A 20,664-nucleotide genomic window follows, 5' to 3' on the forward strand; every position below is an offset into this window, starting at 1 on the left:
AGCAAGCATCCCTTTTAAGAGGCTGGTAATGTCATGAAGTCAAAGAAACTGAGGTGGGGCATCCATTTGGAGCATCACTTGTGCATAACACCGGAAACTGCAAGGACTATGGATGGAAATTAGCAGCTAGATCTAATACAATCCATTGATTCTCTTACTAACATTAATGTTTTTCTACATTGTCACCGACAAATAAATACAACCTCAAATCTAAAAAAGTTGGGAGGCTGTGTAAACTGCAGTTAAAAGAAGGCAATGATTTGCAAATCCCACAAACACACATTTTAGTTACAGTAACATGTAGTAACCATTATCAAATGTTTTGACTGAGAAATAAAATTATAAAATTACTAGCCCAACAAGTGCATCCCAACCAGTAAAGTAAAAATCTGAATTGTTTTATCCTAATAAGACAATGGGGCAAATTGTACTGACAAACTTGTCAGTATTACTGCACACAAGGATCATTTAGAGTTGCCAAATCTACACAATCTCATTTTTAATTCTAATACTAAGGTTAAATGGAAACCTGGCGAGATCAAACAAGCTGCTAAACTCTTAATAGACCACTGTGTACTTCATAGTTCACTGTCTATGATAAAGTTAACTTTGAAATGTCTTTTAGAGTAAAATTCCTGTAGGAATCATATTCATTTTCTATGTGATAAAAGCTCCCAGTCCTAGAGGAGTGGGGCATCTGCTAGTTACGCTGCAGGTGTGGTAGAGCTAGTGGAGATGTGATTTAGTTTCTAACTGCTCAGTTGATTCGTATTTTGTTTTTGCAAACACTTATAAAGTTTGCAGTCAAAGAAACCTGATGGAGTTTGTATCTACAGCTACAGATTTTACACAATAAATCAACTTTGTTATCAGAGACTGAGGAGATTTTTGACTTTGAGTTATTTGGCTTTTTATGCATAAAAAGACATTAAATAATAATTGTTTTGGGCTTTTTGAGAAGCAAATGGGCCATTGTAACATCAAAAACGATCACTATGGATATAGTATATACCAAAGTTGTTACACTTTGTCTTGATCTGTTGTATAGCATTGCATAATAAAATGCACTCTGTTTACATGCTGTTAATCCATATCTGAGTTGTTCGCTTATGCCTGAAGTTTGCAAGTGCTAAAAGATGGATCTTTGAGACCACAGTATTTTCCCCACAGTTATAGCAATAATAATATAGCAATAATTAATAACAGGGCTGGGAGATGAATTTAATTGTGAAGTCATAATTCTGTCTTTTAACACTTAATTACACAAGATTCACTGATTCATCATCTTGCATTCCTTTAGCTTTGAAGCTTTACTGTAACCCAGACAGTCTCTGTCAGTCGAGACACTGGAACAGATCTGGTGGCGAGATCAGTTGGATTTTGATCTGTGCCACTGGTGAGGAGCAGTCATCTGTTGGATTCAGTGAACGTGATTGTGCACATATCAATAAAAATGTTTAGTCTCATTGTGGATATATCCAAGAACTATGTTACTGTCGCAAAAAACCCCCAAAACAAAACAAAACAAAAAAACTTCATAGCATCAGGTTTAAGGGCAAGCTCCTCAAGGATTAGTTCTGCCATTTCGACAGCCAGCGCTGCCCCACAGAGTTCAATGTGTAGGATAATTGGCTTCGGAGAAAAAGTTTAGGAGCTAGCTTTGCTCTTCTGAGTACAAAACCATCTTGACACTGTCATCTGTAGTGATGACTTTCAGATAAGCTACTGCTCCTATGGCCCAGTTTGAGGCGTTAGAAAATACACAGAGCTCAGTATATGTAACGGTGGACAAAGGCTGCTGTATGTTCTCTGGGAGAGAGGGTTCCTTCTGCTCTTTCATTTCAGGATTTTTGCCCAGTGTGCAATACAAGGAGTGGAGATGAGAGAGAGCTTGACCACAGTTGTTTGTTAGGCATGGTATGGGTGATGTGAATGGTAGGGGAGCAACCCAGCTCTTTTGCTCATTCTGGCAGAACTCCTGCACGACGTTCAGAAAGCGCTCGTCTTCAATGGACAAAACAGGCTTTTTATCCTTTGTGTGTCTTGTAAATACACTTATCCCAAGTTCTTTTTCAACAGGCACATTATTAGACCCATAGCTGTATGGGCGACGGTAGATACCAGATCTGTGCTCCCTTCCATAGCCCAGCTTATCTTTCACATGGCAGCATGAAAGATGGGTGTCCATTCTGCAGGATGTTAGTCTTGTAGACAGCTACAGTGGGTTTGTGAGTACTGTCAATGCAAACTTCCCCAACTATGACCCATCCCAAAATCTAAACGCTGTCCAAAAGACCACTGTGGGGTCTGTTAATTTGTTGCTTTGCTTTGCAAACCCTTATGAGAACTCTTCCAAATAAGATCAAAATGTGTGCTTTAGAGTCTATCTCAGGAATATAAGGTGCCATGGTACCAAGTGGGCATGTGAAAGCGCAACCTCTGGTGTGGGGATTTTTCACCTGTTGCGTGGAGGATCTAAGCACACTTCACGATTTAAAGCCTCAATTTGGAATCCAACTGCTTTCCTCCCTGTCATCTCATTGTTACCAGCACACGTCTTTAGCAAATAAGGTGAAAAGTCACTAAAGATGTCAAAGAGCTGGAAAAATGCTGGCTTGGCCAATAAGCAATTGCTCTGGTCGTCAAAAATAACGTACACCTTGATTAAGCCTTCTCGCTGTCCCTTTGAAAAAAACTCGCATTGAGCATATCCTACCAGATGATGAAACCACCTCCACAGACTTTAGTGCACTTTGAGGTAATCTCTGGTGTGGAGTTGTTTTGCTGGCCTGTATCTGGCCCTGATGCGGGATGCAACACTTCTGGCGATATAGTCTCTAATGAAGAGCAGTGCAATTCTTCTTCACTTCTGCACTCGTTGGACTGTAGATGCACCTGAGAGTTTCTGGCAATATTAGTTACAGAGCAACATCTAAAGCACTGTATGTGGTCTTTTAATAGCTTCTTGCATTCTGTGAAGCAGGTAGGAAGGAGGATGGGATCAACAGCGAAGTGGACAGTATTTAGCAGGATCACTAGCACCTTTCCTACCGGCTTCTTCTCTACATCCAAAGATTGAATCAGCTACTGCAGATACATTTGTCTTTACAGCTTTGGCCGTTCTCCCACCATCATGCTTTATCATCAGTTTTTCACTCCGATCATAAAAACGACTGCTATTCTTCAAAACAAAACTTGGATCATTCTGGCCTTGGCCTCACTGTTGACAAAGTTAACAAAAAAACAAATGGGAGAAAGCATACCCTGTACTGTTCTTTGTACTGTGAACCAGCAGAGAGTCATTTCTCTTGTAGGTTTATCTGCAGTCTTACAACAATAGGATTAATGCTCCGCTGAGTATCCAAATAACTAAAACCTGGTAAATACTCATCCTTCTTGGCTGCCAACAACTCCATTAATAGGTGATTCAATTCCCTTAGTTTTATGTTTTTCCTTAAAGTCACTTACAGAGAGCGCACTCTATCACTTCTGGGGTTGCATAACGTTTCTGAAGATAAATAAAGTGGTGCTTTTGGGTTAATGATATAAGCAGCATGAATCCTTTTTACATGATCTGATGATTCCCTACCAATCCATTTAACAAGTAGATCTAACTCTTCACTAGCTGTCAGCTCCAAGTCCTGATTGCCGTTAAGGAAGGACGACTGCCAAGCTCTGAAGCCCTCAGGCTTCATTGAATTTGTAGTTAGATCAAACCTGTAGTTACTAATTTCCTACATGGAGTCTGAGAATGTTGCTATATATCCTATATCCTTTGGGCAGTATCTGAATACATCATGGACTCTGTTGTGAAGAAGCCTTAAAAGTATGGTGAGCATGTGATGTGGTGTACTGAAGAAAGAATGGGTGTTGTCCTGTAGCTGGTTGATACTCAATTAGCAGTGAGTACCCTGGTTTTGAAAGGTGATGCATGATATTCTGTATTAGATTCTGGGAGTTCTGTTGACAGTGATGGCTTCCTAACACAGATGGGACTTGGGGTGCCTGGAGAATCTATGATGGGTTTGAAACTGACATGCACGTGATTTTCAAGGTATGCTTCAGTTTGCTGTTTAATGATCGATGATGAGATACTACTCCTGATGCTCCGTATATCGTCACATTTCATAGCTGCTGCTGCCTCCAAAACCTATGCCTCTGCAGCAGCAGCTGCATCTGCTTTTTTATGTTCCAGTGCTTCCAGATCTGCCTCAAGTCTGGTCTTTTCCAATTTCAACTTGGCCTTTTGTTTTTTTAGTTCAAGCTAGTGGTGGGTGCATTGATCCGAATATAGACTGTATCGATACCAAGTCGGCATCGGTATTGGATCGATACTAGCCTGGTGAGATCGATTCTTTACTTTGTATGCAATGCTGTACTTTCGGCAAAGATGAAACAGCCAGGTCGCCGGACTCGCCGCTCCTGTGTCAACGCAGAGCAGGCTCACTTTGTTCCCCTTCCCCTCTCTTCTGTTTAGGTGTTGTGCTGTCTCGTGACATGACTTAGATGCTTTGGGGATTGTTAAGTTGTTTACATATTAATTATATTTTCACTAGTTGTATCATAGTTTCTCAGCAGTCCTTGTTGTAATTTGTTTACTGGTTTGCGTGGACTTTTTATTTTAGAAAAATCTTTAAAAAAAAACCAAACTTGATAACTAAAACACCACGGCAGACCCGATGGCATTTTCATGCTTCGCAGCATCATTTATTCTTACAATAGTCACATGGTTGCTGTAACTGTACATTTAACGGCTGCAGCTCTCCCGCTGCCAGCCATACACGTCACCACAACACACAAGCAGAGCACACTTTTTAAGCCGGTGAGGCATGATTGTAGATGCTGTGCAGGTGAGTCCATCTTACATGTAGCGGCATCACAGAACATGCCCCACCACATACCCCCATGATCTGGCCGCACTCCGCTGAGCAAGCGAGGGAATCGGCCCGGACCATTGGTGCCCGATGCCCAGGCCCAGCGATGGGGAACTGTCCACTCTGGCGGTCACCCGCGCATCCAGCGGCACCTGTGACAAGGTGGTTGCGGGGGCCGCCCATGTCTCCTTCCAGCGCACTGTTCACCCTTAAAATAATCACATGGTTGCTGTAACTGTACATTCAACGGCTGCAGCTCTCCCACTGCCAGCCGTACACATCACCACCAAAAACAACACAAGCAGAGCACAGGTTTTAAGCTGGCAAGGCGTGATTGTAGATGGCGTGTAGACACCTGCAGCAGCATCGCAGACCACAATAATAAAGCATTTTCTATTTAATTATAAACTTTGCTAAATATGTCCTGGGTTTTTACTATTTAATAATTAAAAAAGGAAACATGACAAAAAACACTTACGTTAACGAAAATTAATTGAGATTTAGCAATTTAATGATGCATCCACCTTATTTATTGAAAAGGAGGTGTGCTTAAAGCTGGAGACTGTTAATACTTTGTCATTCTTGTCTGCAGTTTTGACATGCATAACTGTGCTGAAGAATCCCTCTGATGATACGTATGGACTTTCACTGTACTGTTCTAGCTATATGTTAAACTCTCTGAGTGTGAACATTGATTAGCTTGCCAAACTCCCTTTCAAGAGCCAGGAAAGTGAGTGTGCTTGCTCCTTGGATGACTTGATACACAGCAATCACAGTGAAGTGACATCAATGAACTGGAGTAAAACTAGAAAGACACATAAAACAACTCTTAATAGACTATCATATAATCTGGCACTAACACAGTAGAGTACAAAATAAGTATCTTATAGATATACAATCTAATATTAATACAACAGACAACAAGCTAGCAAGAGGTAAGCATACACTTGTATCATTAGCTTATAGGCTACGACGTACAAAACTACTACATTTGTAAAGAGGGGGAAAAATGTCACAAAACACACTATTTTTAATTTCTAGATAAACATAGAATTAATAGAACTTACAGGCATTACTTTCTGGAGGACTCATCTGTAGGATTGTTTTGGAGTTTACATAAATTGCCTCAAAAATGCAGGCATGCTTTTCTCACTGTTCTCTACACTTCCTGTTTCCAGTAAATTCAAATTTCAAAATACTTAAAGATGTAAGCCTGTTTTTCTGAGCTTATTAAGAGCTGATTGTTTAGACATACTTACAGGACGTTGAGTACAAGCATTTTTTTTTTTTAGAAAGTGATGATTGATGAATCATCAATTTAAAATAAGCTAAACCTTGTCTGTGAAGGTTCTCAGTCATCCAGGTCATCGTAGTCAAAGGAGCTTGCAAAGAAAAGCGTCTGGACTTAAACCTTAAACATCTGATGGGGGAAATTTTAGAAAAACAACACCTTTTGATAATTGATGCAATTTGCCAATGTAGTGAAACCTTTTCAGTGTTGTATTGCTATTCTTAGAAAATGAATGTTTCTAAAACATCCTCCAGCACTTGTCATTAACAGTTAATGGTAAATGTTTCAATGAAAACTATCAAAGTAATACATTAATTGTAGAGAGGTGAAGATGTCCAGAAGAGTACAGCCAGCCACTGTCAACATGATCATAATACAGAATAAATGAGAGGCATTAGAACATGGTATGTTTCAAGCTGGTCCAGTTTAAATTTGTCTTGTTAAAATTTCTTTGAGAAGATTTCTCCAATCCAGCAATAATGATTTTTTTCCACATGGGGATCTGCTGAATTCTTGCGATGGTTCTTACTTGGAAGAGGTAGGACTAAACTGCTTTTTGGCTCAAAAGAAGCAAACAATCATCATTTATTAGTGGGTATACTGCATATTTTATATGTATAAAGAAATACTTCAAAGTAAATCAAAGTATAAATATAAATTAAACACATTTTTAGAATCTATTCAACATCAAGAAATTCTTTTTCTCTTTCAAGAATAGCCTGAATTCACATGAATCCATAAAATCCCTATACTGCCTTTACATAGTGGTGCTTTTATTGGGTTTGAGTTGCCAACATGCCAAATGAGAGAAGGCAACCAGCTGCTCCTTCATTGTCTTGGTTACCAGGGTGATACCAAGGTTGCCCAAGATAGTGGGGATGACAACATCGTTATTAAGACCTTGTACTCAAATGGTCTTACAGAAAATAATGCACTTACTCCTGGCAAAGCTTTGTGTTAGTGTAGATATATGTGTGGTAAATTTGTAGGAGAATGGTGTTGTTCTCAGGTCATTTGCTTATGTGGATTTTTATTTTTTCCAGGTCAGACGTTGTTACTTAAATTTCAACTGTTATTGCTTCAAATGCTTTTTTCAGTACTACAAAACAAATGTGATTTTGTTTTGTAGTACTGTGTTTTCCATCGAAACACTACCGCACTTTAATTTGCCTCATTCTAACAGAACTTGAACAAGTTTTATTTCCAATAAGCAACTCTAGTGTCTTCAGTAAATCCTCTTTTATCTTCATGCTGAAACTACATGGTCCTCTACATTTAACAGTGATGGGTATGATTCCCTCCCAGCTCAGCCTAATAAACCTCATACTTTGTGGAATAAATAACCTAGCTATAGTAGAACTTAACCTCTACTATAGCTTTTCCTTCTAATAATATAGCACTCAAATTTCTGCATTGCTTTGTTACACTAGGACTATCTGATTGATACCTTTATTTTTCGTTTAGTGAAAATGTTTTTCAGCCTATTAATACACAAGAAAAGGATGTTAGGGAATATGCTGCGCAAACCTCAAGAAGTTGCAATGTAATTGTTAATTTCTTCCTCATAAATGAAGTCATCATGAAATAATTTTATTGGTATATGTGCTCATATTTCTGTCATTCTGCTGATCTACTGGTGTGCTGGCTATGTTTAAATATTGTAAATATTCAAGAACTGTATGTATACATTTTTCCCCCTGTTTTTCTGCAACATGGTGTGACTGTTTCCAATCTGGAAAAGCCTAAATGTCACAAAAACAATAACTATATGACCTGTTCATCCCTATTGCAAACAAGAAGCATTTCAGAGACAATCCCTGATGTAACCTACTGTCCTACCCTAACTCTAAACTGATCTGTCACTCCTATCACACACCTCACCAAAGTCTTGCTGTCCTCATACATGTTCTGAATTCTCAGATAATTCTCTGGCCCTCTTGATGTCCTCATTCAGTACTACTGTTTCTCTTTTGGCACCGAAAAGATCTTGAAAAGTTCTTTGAACAAATGAATGCAAATAAAGCTCTTGGACCTTCTCAATACTCTCAAAGTAAACGCTACATCTGTGGTGCTGTTTCTCAGCATGAAGCTACACTGCTGCTCACTGATTGTCATCTCTTTCCTTAACATAACGTTAACAACTCCTTCCCATAGCTTCATGGTATTGCTGTTTAACTTTATCCCTCTGTAGTTACTGCAGCCCTGCACATCACCCTTTTCTCATTCCTCAGACATCCTCTCACTCTCCAAGATTGTGTTACACAATCTGGTCCACTGCCCTCTCTTTTATGGGTATGTCATCTGGACGAACTGTCTTTCCACTCTTCATCCTCTTTATAGCTGCCCTCACTTCCTCCCTACTAATCCTCTGCACTTCCTGACTCTCTATGTGTCCTCCTCACTGTCTCATTTTCATCATTCATCAGCTCCTCAAAGTACTCTAAAAACGTTAGCAGTGCTTATGTCTTTAAAGTATTTTGTAATTGCCCCCCTACATCAAATAACTCTTTCTCGGCACACTCTTCTAATTTGATCGTACATTTCCATCTCTATCCTTAATAACCCTAACCTGTTGCGCATTGGGTCATCACCTGTACTAGCCCAGTTGTCCATCTCAACTCGTTTCTCAACTCTGTGCAACAGTCATCCTTCTTCAACTTCCACTATTTAATCCCAGCTCTACCTTTACTCACTTCCTCTTCTTGGTTTCCAAACTCATCCAATGCTACCAAGCTACATTCTCCCCTGCCCCTTTGCACTCCCTCACGGTTACCCAGTTCCTGTCTGTCGGCATTGCGTCTGTCAACTTTGCCAGTTTTGTCTTGGTTGACGCTAGCCCTCTTCTTTTTTATAGTGTCTCAAAATGTCCTAGGACTACGTGTGTATAATTGCCAGTTGCTTTTAGAAATCAAAGCATCTTAAAATCTAATTCTCAAACAAACTGCGACAGGACAAGGTTATGGACTTCCTCCAACTGCTTTTGAATCGCCTGTTCCAGTTTACCTGTGCCGCCACCCTCATGCCACACCCTGGAAGAAGCATCCAAGGAAGGAAAGTGAGCTGGTACACTCGTCAGAGTCAAGGTTTTCCACCATGCCTCTCGTGGAACTACAGGACCAGGGGAGTACACGTTTAGATGGACCCTGCCTGTTGTCCCCCGGAGCTCCCACAACATTGGATCTGCTGCTCCGAGTACTCTATTTTCCTAAGTGGGCTTGGACCTCTGGATGCGGTGTGGATCACAGAAACCTGTGGATCACAGAAACCCCTTGCCTATACCGGTGCTTCGGATGTTAAGATCTGCACCCTTCAAATGGCTTTATTAAATGCAAGATCACTAGCAAACAAAACTTTAGTATTAAACGACTTCTTTAAGTCACAGCAGCATCATGTCTGTTCTGAGTCTAAACCTCTGGTCAAGGACTTTCTAAATGTTATTGACTCTTTTAACCTGACTCAGTGGGCTACCGGTCCTACTCATGAAAAAAGACACAAACTGGACTTGGTGCTAACCCAGGGTTTGGATGTGTGCATCACAGAAACATCCGGCTTGTGCCTCCCTGATCATTTTCCTGCACTGTTCACTTTATCATTGCTGTTCACTTTAGCACATGCCGTGTGCTCCAGCATGCAAAAGATGGGTGCTTAATGCTTTAATAGTGCCTAAAATTTCAGTTGCATTTATGGATTCTGGAATAATGAATTTGAGCTGTGAAAGCGTCAAGGACCTTTCTGATACTTTTAATTTAACCTGCACTGATATCTTGGACTCAATTGCTCTGCTCAGGGCTGTGCGCACTAAGCTATTATCAGAGCCATGGTTGAATGAACATACGTGCACCCTTAGATGCGATTACAGACGTGCTGTGAGGAGATGGAAAAAAAATAGGCTGTGTTTCTTTACAGATTCTTAGGAACTCTCTTTCTGCTTACCAGGAGGCTGTAAAAACGGCAAAGTCTCAAACCTAGTGTCCACAAATAGCCACAAGCCTCAGGTACTTTTTAATGTCTTGATGCATGGTCAATCATCCAGGTAAGTAAATCCCAAAAGGTTGATTCTGTTCATCTGGATGTAGAGAAATGTTTCATCACTCATCCAAGTGACTTCTTCAGTCTCAGCTGACTGCAGGTTTTCCCCGTTATGCCACTCGACTTTGGACTATCATATTTCTTCTTCGTCTTCATCCATTTCACTGGTGGTTGGCAACCCACTTAACTGGAATTGCAAGAAGTTGTACTGCTCTTTAGTGGAAGAGAATGTAATTGTCCTGTCAATATACACCGCTCGCTTAGAGCACCAATAAGGTGAAATTGGATCTTCCATGCCACATCTGATCATTTCTCATAGCACACTTATGAAGTGTGCTATGAAACACTTATGAAGTGTTTCCCAACTGTGGTTGGGAAACACTGCCTTAAACAAATGTCTGGATTGCCAGATGAAAACTGAACTGTGCCATGAACACTGGCTAAGTAATGATCTGTGATTAAGTGTTGAGGTGATTCATTTTACAAAATTTACAGTGTGATACTTCTAGTCCTTTGACTAAACCTGAACTCGAAAGTGGTAATGGGGGCAAAAAACTGCCATTGAACAATTAACTTTTATGCATTTAATTTTGCCTTCGTGGGGAAACCTCCATGAGACTTCTGGTGTTTATTGGGATGATAATTATACCTAACAAAATGCCTGATAATGAGTTGTTTTCTCCAGTCTGAATGTTGAAAATATTATAATTAAAGCAGAAAATTCGATATAAAAGGACAACTGAACCAAACCATAATCCTACCTCTAACCCTCATGTAATCATACACCAGCAAGTGTACAGTCCTGAGCCTTACAGTATTTAAACTGATTGATCCTTTTTGTATTTAAATACTTGGTTGCTCACAGGAAGAAAAAGCGCTTCAAATAATGAAAAGCTTTATATAATCTAAACCTGGAATGAGATAAGACTAATGCAGATCCAAATGCATGATGCAGTAGCCAATAAAAACAATTAGCAAACCTCTAAAAGGGTGCTTCAATGATATCATTTTACTTTCATTAGCTCAAAAGGTCTTTGCATTTCAAAAATATTGTGCTACTCGTCCTAATAAGAGTCAATACAATTTGAATATTTTTTCCTCACATTTGATTTTGAACATGTGTTCAAACATATTCAGATTCTAAACAAAAACTGGCTAGTATGAACAGGAACAGCCTGTGCAGGGTTAATATACATTTACATTTACTGTGGTAAAGAAATCCAGATGCCATGTCTGTCATCTTCTGCTTTTTAGCACTGTACACAGAAATTAAATGTTTTGCATTCTTGCAGCATTACACATTATAACACATTACACAAGTGTTATAAATGTTCCATACAAAGCTAAGTGTGACTGTAGTAGTCAATCATACTGAAGAATACAGCTGGTAAACAAAGATGTCTTTGCATATTTTCAGTTTTCTCATTCCTCATTGGTTTCTATATTTCCACACAGATGTGCATAAAACAGTTTCCTCTATTTTCTAGCTATTTTTGAAATTTTTAAGGTATTAAGATTTTGATTTATTGTTATGCTGGGGTTTGTTATCTGTCAAGCCAACTCTGATTTAATGCTTTTGCTGGTGGCATTTGCTTAGTTACTGGTGGCATGAGCGACCACTTATCAATACTGGCTGTTCTAATTGTTTGCCAACAGACCCCCATTGAAGGGTGGAAGCTTACCCTGCTTAGTTGCAGCTTTCTGGCATATATTGTTTTCCCACACACACCATCTTTCCTCCTTCAAAGAAAAAGTACTCGGTTATTAAATAATTTTTTGTATTTTATTGGAATGTATTTATCACTTTATTGTAATTATTCTTTATTACTTTAAAAAAAAAGCTATTACAGTGAAAATTTGCTTTTTAAACTACTAATGGATAGATGATCTCATCCACAATTTCGTCGTGCATGTACAATGACAATGAAGAGCTATTCTATTCTATTCTAGTTCCATTTGCTCGCATGCTAAAATTTGATAATATCCACAAAGCTGAGGGTATTTAATCGTAAACCACAGTAAAAGACAGATTGAATATATCAATCCAATTCCCTCCAAGCTCAACACCACTTTATTTAACTCTAATGTTTCATATGTTTTACTATTATATATTGTTTATGATTGTAGTATGGCAGCAGAGGAACATGTAGGAGTGATTGCTGTACTGCTGATGTAGCTTACAGATAAGCAAAGAACACAAGTGTGAAGATATACTACAGCATCTTCAGAACACTGATAAACTGTCAGCTGTAGTACAGCAGCTGCCAGAGTTACGTCACTGCCTTTGATACTGAGCCAGATAGCATCGCAAAGATCAACCAATCAGGACAAAGCCCCAACAACAACATGATATGCATGTTTGCTTTGCTTTGCTTTGGTTCATACGGTAGTGACAGCCAACATGAGGCTACAGTAGCTACAATACCCCACCTCCTCACCCAAAGGCATAATTTAGCATGGACTTCTTCTGCGTGACAGAAAACCTATTTTTCCTACTTTGAAGTTTTCCCTATCTTTGAAGTTTACACTTTCAGTTTGAGACTTTACTTGCTGAGTGCATGTAAAGTACTCTGCTGTGCTATTCCCTAAAGCATGTGTGTGCTGTCTTTGTTCTCTGGCAGATCTTCTAAGGATGACAAAAGCTCGTTGTCTTTTTTGCAGCTCTTGAACCTGTGTGATGTTGAGCAAGCTCTGTATATTAGTCACACCACACATTACTGAGAGATCTCAAATACACACTAAGAAGAGGTGTTATTACTGCACCTTTGTATTGTGATATTTTCATCATTTCATATTAGCTTTTTCATTTTGTTCTTGATACATAGCAGTAAATCAGTCCACCAGCACTCACTTTAGTCAAGCCGTGTTGAGAAATCAACCTTTAATTAAAACGCTTGTGCTATAATAAACACCTAGTTTTAAATGGCACACAGTATACAAGACATGCTAACTAGATATGTCGGATGGTGTCAGCTGATCCTTTAGTTGATGTAGGCTCAGCTAATCTACCAGGTTTGCAGCTAAAATTAACTTTGTGGCCTGCCTGCCATAATAACACAGTGCTTGACTAACTGTTTTTGTATTATTTGAAAGTATAGCAGTTGCAGCAACTTCAGATATGCAATGGGTAAATCAAATGTAAAGGAAGTGTTTTCACTAATCTTGAAATGGTCTGCAAAAAAACCCAACAACAAATACAGATCTATTCATAAAATATGCATAAAATAAATAATATATAGTGAAGAGGATCTTTAGTTTGCTACAGTAGCATTTATTAAAAGGTGTGTTAAATATGCTGGTTAAATTGTGATAGGTACTGGGTCAAATTTGATCCAGTGTCTTGTGGGGTATTAAATACTTAGGTTAGTAGATACTAAAATGATAAATGGGTTATGGACACCCATGGACCATAAAAAGAAGCTTGCAGTACTCAAAATGTTAAAGCTGACTTTGATAGACAAGTGTCAGGACAAAGTGCATCCCAGCTTGCTGTGCATGGCTCTGTGTACCTCCAGACCATATGCCCACACTCAGCCTTGGTCTTTTTCCTGTTTTTTGGAAATATTTCAGATTTATGTGGTACACATTTTTCTTTCTTTATTGTCCATTGGTGAGAAATACTAAGATGTTCTTATCCTGGTTCATACTATGTTGTTCATAGTACCATTTTGTTAGAATCAGCCCGCATCTCCCTATTTAGACAACATGTCACAAGTATCTAACCACTGCAACTAACACATTTCAAATGGTCCAACCTTTAATATGAAGTTACATGTTCTCAGCTCAGAGAGTGAAGAAAGTGTTTCGAGAGGAGCTGATGTTTCGCATGTAAACTATGGGCAACTTTAACAATCATGTGTAGTTCTAGTTGAGAAACACACAATTTTCCCCAGCGAGCAGAAGTTGCTACGGTGTGCACTGACTGACTAAATGGCTGGTCTGTATGAATTTGTAACTAAGACCTAAAAGAGCTACTCTTTTTTGCCTTATTTTCACTTTAATTAAAAAAAAAATTGTATTTTTTGCTTTAGCTGTAAATCAGTGATTAGGTTTACTCACTGAAAACGTCTTGGTTAGGTTGATGAATGACAGATATGTTGGGTCAAGTAATACACAAGGATACCTTGTGTTTAAGCGAGTCAGTGGCTCTGACAAAATGATATTAACAGACACCTTTAAAATGGGTTGGCCGCACACACTATGAGGAACTAATAATATTTATATAATATTTGTTGTCCCTTGCATTGCCTTTCCCACGTCAATAAAATCCATTTAACTACTACATGAAAACAGGGAGAGCAAGTGAGATAGATTCTTCACCTTAAGTACAAAATTAATTGGCAATGGATTATAACTGCACATTAAGACATCGTATGTTTCAGATGCCTGCAGCTTTCCCAAGGTCTCACACATGCTGTGGTGCATTTATTCTTTTTAACAAATTACCATTTTCCATTAATGGTTCAGAATTAAAAGGACACTCTTCAAAAGCCTTGATAAACCATAAACTCCTACATTGTCAAAGCTTATATGCATGGCTTTTCTAGGAAACCACTCAGGAGCTAAGCTACCCTCTACCGTACACCCCTAAAAGAAAACAACAACGAAGAAAAAACTGAACAAAAATACAACTTGACATTGTGTTCTTTTTCTTTAAACTCTGCCTATGTTATGTCATTTACATTCCTACCTGCATTAGCCCATCTATTTTCATCAGTCCTTTGTCGTTTCCCCTTTCCCAATTCCATTTTTGGACAAGTCATCAGCAAGGTCTTTTACTTTTCTGCCACTTTTAGCTGCTAGTGTGGGCAGAATATCCAGCTCTAAAAGGTAAAATTACTTCAACCACTAGAAAGTTGATTGCTCGTGGTTGAGGATGTTAAAAGGCATAAGCTGAATACTGAGAGCCTTAGGGACTGATGTGAAAATGTGAAAAAAGTCCCTTTAAAAAAGTGCACATTAAGACATAAGCTATATATGTATATCTATCTATATCTATCTATTGTCACGGTCCAGCAGATCTGCCTGAGAAATTCGGCTTTGTTTTCTCTTTTTCCTCTCTTCCTCTCTCTCCCTCTCTCCCTCTGTCGCCTGGGCAGAGTTCATTGTGGGCTCCCACCTTTGGCCTACATACCTGGGAGATGATCAACACCTGCGTCTCATTCACTGGCCTCTACTAAAGGGAAGAAGTGAGACTGCTCTTCGCTGAATCTTTGCTTGACCTGTGTCAGTGAAATCCTGGCTAGGACATTGCAGTCTAGTTCCCGTGGTTTTGCTTCTTGCGTTAACACATTGTTTCCCTGTATACAGACACCCTGGACCTGCCCTTGTTCCCTACAGAGATCCTGGTGCGAGAGAGGAGGGAGAGACTGGTGAGATACCAAGAGAGACTGAAGAGGAGTGAGAGTGTCCCCCTGCTTTTCCCTGTGGATTCCCTGGAGCCCTGATCCCCGCACCCTTGTATTTAGCATTTTGACACTGTCACACATTTCACCTGGTGTTTGTGAATAAACCCTCTGTTCTTCCTTTGAGCAAAGGAGTCCTGCGTTTGAGTCCCTCCAGTTACTGTAACATCTATACACTGTGAAGAAGGATCTTAGAGAAGCAAGTATTGCTGCCCACTGTACTGAAGATCTATAAGCAAAACGTGTAAAAGACATGCAGGTGTGTCCATTTCATGCTTTACCTATCCAAAATGTGAAATGTACACACATGCAGAAGTTGCAGGAAGCTGCAGTAACAGCAGAGGGAGATATTTTATTTCAAGCCCACATGAAAATAATCACTGGAAAGAATTTAAACAGATATAATTAGCACATTTACTTGTAAATACATATTATCTGCCTAGCTTAATCATTCACAGCGATTAGGGACCATGGAATGTAGGGGAGACCGGGGATAGTTGTAACGTGGGTCAGTTGTAACACTTCCAATTTCTCCAATCAGGGCTAAGTTTCAAATGATGTGACTCATCCTGTGCATGCCCAATTCAGTTCTGCTATCACATGTGAAAAATCAGCACATTTTGTCAAACACAGACAATTTAACATGAAAAAAAGTAATTTGTATGCCAAAAAGTACGTTTTTCTACTTTATTTCAATTTGTAATAGCATTATCTGCTTTGCAGTTAAACTCATCAAACTTAAATTATGTTATTTGTATGTCTATGGGGATATATTCTGTGTAGGTCTTTAGTGCTAATGTTTTAGCCGTTGGCTGTAATGTTAGCTAGTTCATGGCTATAGGAGTCTGGGTCAGTTGTAACAGCAACAGTCTGGGTTAGTTGTAACAATAATGCAGATGTTACAACTTACCACACTTTTACTTTAACTTATATTAAACAAGTTGGGGCAACGACATCAGCAGAGAGAGGTTCACTGGTCGCATTTGTATATGCGGTAATGCCATTGGCAACACAATTCCTCCACTGTTTGTGTTCCCACACATACATTATGCAGACCTCTGTGTCAGAGATGGACCAGTAGGAAGTACTGGTAGTGGAAATAAATCAGGATGGGTGCAAGAAACAGATTTCCTCATCTTTCTGAAGCACTTTGCAAACCACACCAAGGTAAGTGTTAGAGTTTGTATTGTTGATTGTCATTTATGCTTAGAAATATTTAACCATAGATGCTTAGAAGTATATAATCATTTGTAGATTGAAAGAATGTCTCATCCTAAGAGGTCTGTAACAACTCTGTGTGGCATGAAGAGGGGGTGAGTTCACTCCCCTACAGAGGAGAGATCGTATCTTCCTTTGCTGATTTATGGTATAGTAAACACACGTATATCTGTTTAAGTATAAGAGCCTTTTGTTTAGATGAACTGCAGGACTTCCTCACCGTGTTATCTAGGATGAACCATCTAGGGTGAGGGGGAGGCTACCCTCTTCCTGACCAAGGATGTTTGACCCTTTGATCAGCAGTCCACACACACACACACACACACACACACACACACACACACACACACACACACACACACACACACACACAGGCAAGGTACTCTTTGTGTGTATGTAGACGTCATATGTTAATGAACTTATGCATATTCATGTAACCTCAATAAAAGGGCAGTGGTACGGGAGAACGGACGAGAGCAACTGGGGTCAAGCGAAGGAACGGTGCCTGTCCGGTTCTCTCCCGTGCACGAGTAACATGAAGCTTGCCTACTTGTGTCTTGCTTTGCAGTGTAACTATATTGTCTTCAACGTTCCAGCGGATGGGTTCAAGCTACAAACCTATCATTAATTGGTCCTTCGAGAGCCGGAGCCCTGGAATCGCATTCACCGAGGAGAGGAGGGACACGCCGAAAGACTGACGTCAGCCAGGAAGTTCCTGTGGATTCGCGGTCTATCTTTCTCCTCGATGAATGTCGATCGGCGGGATTCAAGGGTGATATTACACGCTAAGCAACGCCAAGTAAGTTTACAGAGGCCGACTCTATAACCGTGTCGTTGTGCAGTCTCCGCCATTTTGTGAGGCGTTGAGAAGTTCGCTGCTTTGTGGAGCGAAACCCGGGTTCCTTGCTACTGTGTGCAGCAAGAGGTTCCTTACCGCTTTGTGGGGTAAGAGGTTCCTTACCGCTTTGTGGGGTAAGAGGTTCCTCGCTACTTTGTGCAGCGAGAGGTGAGTTCTCCGCCACTTTGTGAGGCGTTGAGAGGTTCCGCGGGGTCCAGATTGTGCTGGACAGTAGGCCTATTTTGTGTTGTTGTCATTGTCGTCGTCGTCGTTGTGTGTGAGTGTGTGCGGAGCAGAACATGTGGTCTGTGACACCGACTGTTGTTGTTATCATGGATTTCTAAGCAACCAAGAGTGAGTTGGAGGGAGACAGACGTTTGTGCTGGACTTTGCTCCTGGCAGCTGACACAAAATGTTAACTCTTTAGCTTGCCCTGATCGACAACAGCCTGTGTGCCAGACCATAGATTTGAGGTGGATAGTTGTTAAAAGTAATCTACATTAAGCTTGTGGTTGCTTAAATTCAGTACAATGACATATGAGGTGAAGTGATATAGATAAATATTTAAACTAGTGAAGTGCATAGAGGCACTTGACCTGTGTGAAAGACTGTCGTCTTGTTATGAGCCATTGTTGAGATATGGAGCACACCTGTGAAAACAACTAATATGCTGAACCCTGTATGAAACATCTAAAAGTACATGATGGAGGAGCTGTGTTGAATATGAAAGTGTAAGACTTTGCCGCTGTGGGCAGAGCATGCAACTACTGTGTGATGTTGCGTTGCAGTTTTTTTCTGAGCTGATGAGCAAGCTACACATTATCAGATCAAGAGCTGTCTGGGAACTACTCAAAGAGGGGGAAACAGAGAGTGTGCAGCGTTTCCATGAGCAGTTTTCCTGCATCTTGACTTGTGTGTAGAGTGTTCATAACATCAGCATCATGTTTTTGTTTATTTGTTTGTTGGGTTGAAAAATAGTTAAATAAACTGGTGATCATATTTACGGATCACCATGGCACATATCATCAGCCATGTGATTTATTTTTGCAGATGACAAAGTGAGTGTGAATGTGTCTGACGTCACAGTGTTTTTGTGCGCTGTGTAAAAGTAATTGCCTTTGATTGTGAGTGAGAGCGGTGATTCTGCAGGTCACCAGCTATGGTAACGAAAAAAAAGAAAAAAAAAAGAGTGAAAAAGAAAAATCATAGGAAAAAGGTTTTGTGTTGATCAGCCAAAAAACAACTACAATTTCATTTTCTGCTTTTAAGAAAAGACTGTTCACAAAAACACAGAGAGAGAGAGAGATGTGTGTTGATTAAGCAGTGATGATAATAATGAACATGTCTTAGTTTGTCACTTTCAGGTGAAAAGCAGACCTGAATCAATTTTCCACATGCAGCAGTCGGAAGAAAGTTATAGTTTAACATCATTGGACACATGCAGGCCAAGTTTCTGGCTGACTTATTTACAGCGCCATGTGTCTCTCAACCTCACAAGCAAGTAAGCTCTCACCCCTCCCTGAAGACAAGGAATGCAGCTCCAAAGCAATAACATGATAAAGAGACAGCAGCAAGTCCTGAGCAAAGAGTCCCAGCAAAGCAGCAGCAATGTGGACAAACAGCATCAGAGAAGAAGAGCAAACCCATCATCCTGACTGATCGGATGAATGGCACTGTGTCTACAACAAGCTGAAACTTCACTGTGCATGTGAAGAAAACGTTTGAGGAGAACTGAACAGTTGGAGTTTGACATTTGCCACCTGTGGAGTAAAATGGCAAGAAGGGACAGTGGGACACAGGACAAAGCTGAAGGAGAACTGCCGGGACTGTTGAAGTGGGAGAGGACGAAAGAGTGAGAGGACAACAGACGACAGAGAGGAGTGGTGAGAACACAGAGGAATGCTGTTATTTAATGTGGGAAATCAAAATTTGGGTTAGCAAACCTGGGGAAAAGAAAACTGACTGCTTAAGTTGGAAAATTGAGGAGTCTGGATATATGCAAATATAAAAAACATATACATCATATACAAAATCACACACACAAGAAGAACATGCATTAACCATACTAACACTCCAAACACAAAATAACTCATGAAGATTAGACATTTTAAGCGTGAGTCTGTTTATCATCTTGTCCAAGTCACCTCGTGTGATGCAAAGACCAGTGGAACTCATAGCACAGTTATCTTTCATCAGTGTTAAAATAGTGTCAAGTTAGCAGACACTTGTTATCAAATGCTGAATTTATCCAATGCAAAAAATTGACTCTCTAGGTTGCAGGACAACAGTTTAACTTTTGTGGGGGAAAAAAGATCCTGGTTTGGGCTGGTTTCAGATATCTAAGATATCTATATCTATCTATATCATATCTATAATATATATATATAGATATAGATATATGGATATGAGTATGTAGATGTGATAGATAGATAGAATATATGAGTGTTCCAACATGTGAAGAAGGGACTGCCTCACAGCTAGAGATAACGAGGTACAACACAAATGCTACGGCAAGGAGGAGTCAGGACGCCAGGTCAGGGGGGAGATATCATCACCCCCACCTGAGATTGGGTACATAGCCCCAAGTGCGATAGAAGGATCGTTGAGTGCGAGAGGAAGGACCTGGAAAAATAGGATGCATGGCTCGAAAGCTGAAACCTGGACCCCCGCAGCCGGTTACCAAAGATTACATGAAGTACCCTCAGAAGGTCTGCTAGATGATGTTAATGCAGCACTACGGACAATACCTACAACCAAATTACCGACACTAACAAGCGGATCACAATACGGCAGCAGTGATCAGTGAGATGCTTGGCTACAAGTTGAACCCACAAGGGGCAGTACCCTCCATGGAGAAGGAGGCAGAGGGCAAGATCAAAGTAGCACGGAGGGAGGTAGCCAACTAACGGAGTTGCAGAAAGGTGCAGCAAAGAAGGTGCATAAGAAATACAGCAAGCTGTCCAACCCCGAGCCTTGGAAACTGCCAAGCAAAGACTCACAGCCTTGGCA

The 20,664-nt window shown here is 40.1% G+C and overlaps 1 long non-coding RNA gene across 1 annotated transcript; it reads left to right on the top strand.

Moving 5' to 3' along the window:
- The first annotated feature begins 1,661 nt into the window (after window positions 1-1,661).
- Window positions 1,662-19,348, top strand: LOC120722797. The gene is made up of 3 exons (XR_005693599.1): window positions 1,662-1,672; window positions 4,217-4,220; window positions 19,076-19,348. It is a non-coding gene; the product is annotated as an uncharacterized LOC120722797 (long non-coding RNA).
- The last annotated feature ends 1,316 nt before the right edge of the window (window positions 19,349-20,664 follow it).

This window comes from Simochromis diagramma, unplaced genomic scaffold (assembly GCF_900408965.1).
Source record: "Simochromis diagramma unplaced genomic scaffold, fSimDia1.1 OVJJ01000705.1, whole genome shotgun sequence".
NCBI lineage: Eukaryota > Metazoa > Chordata > Actinopteri > Cichliformes > Cichlidae > Simochromis > Simochromis diagramma.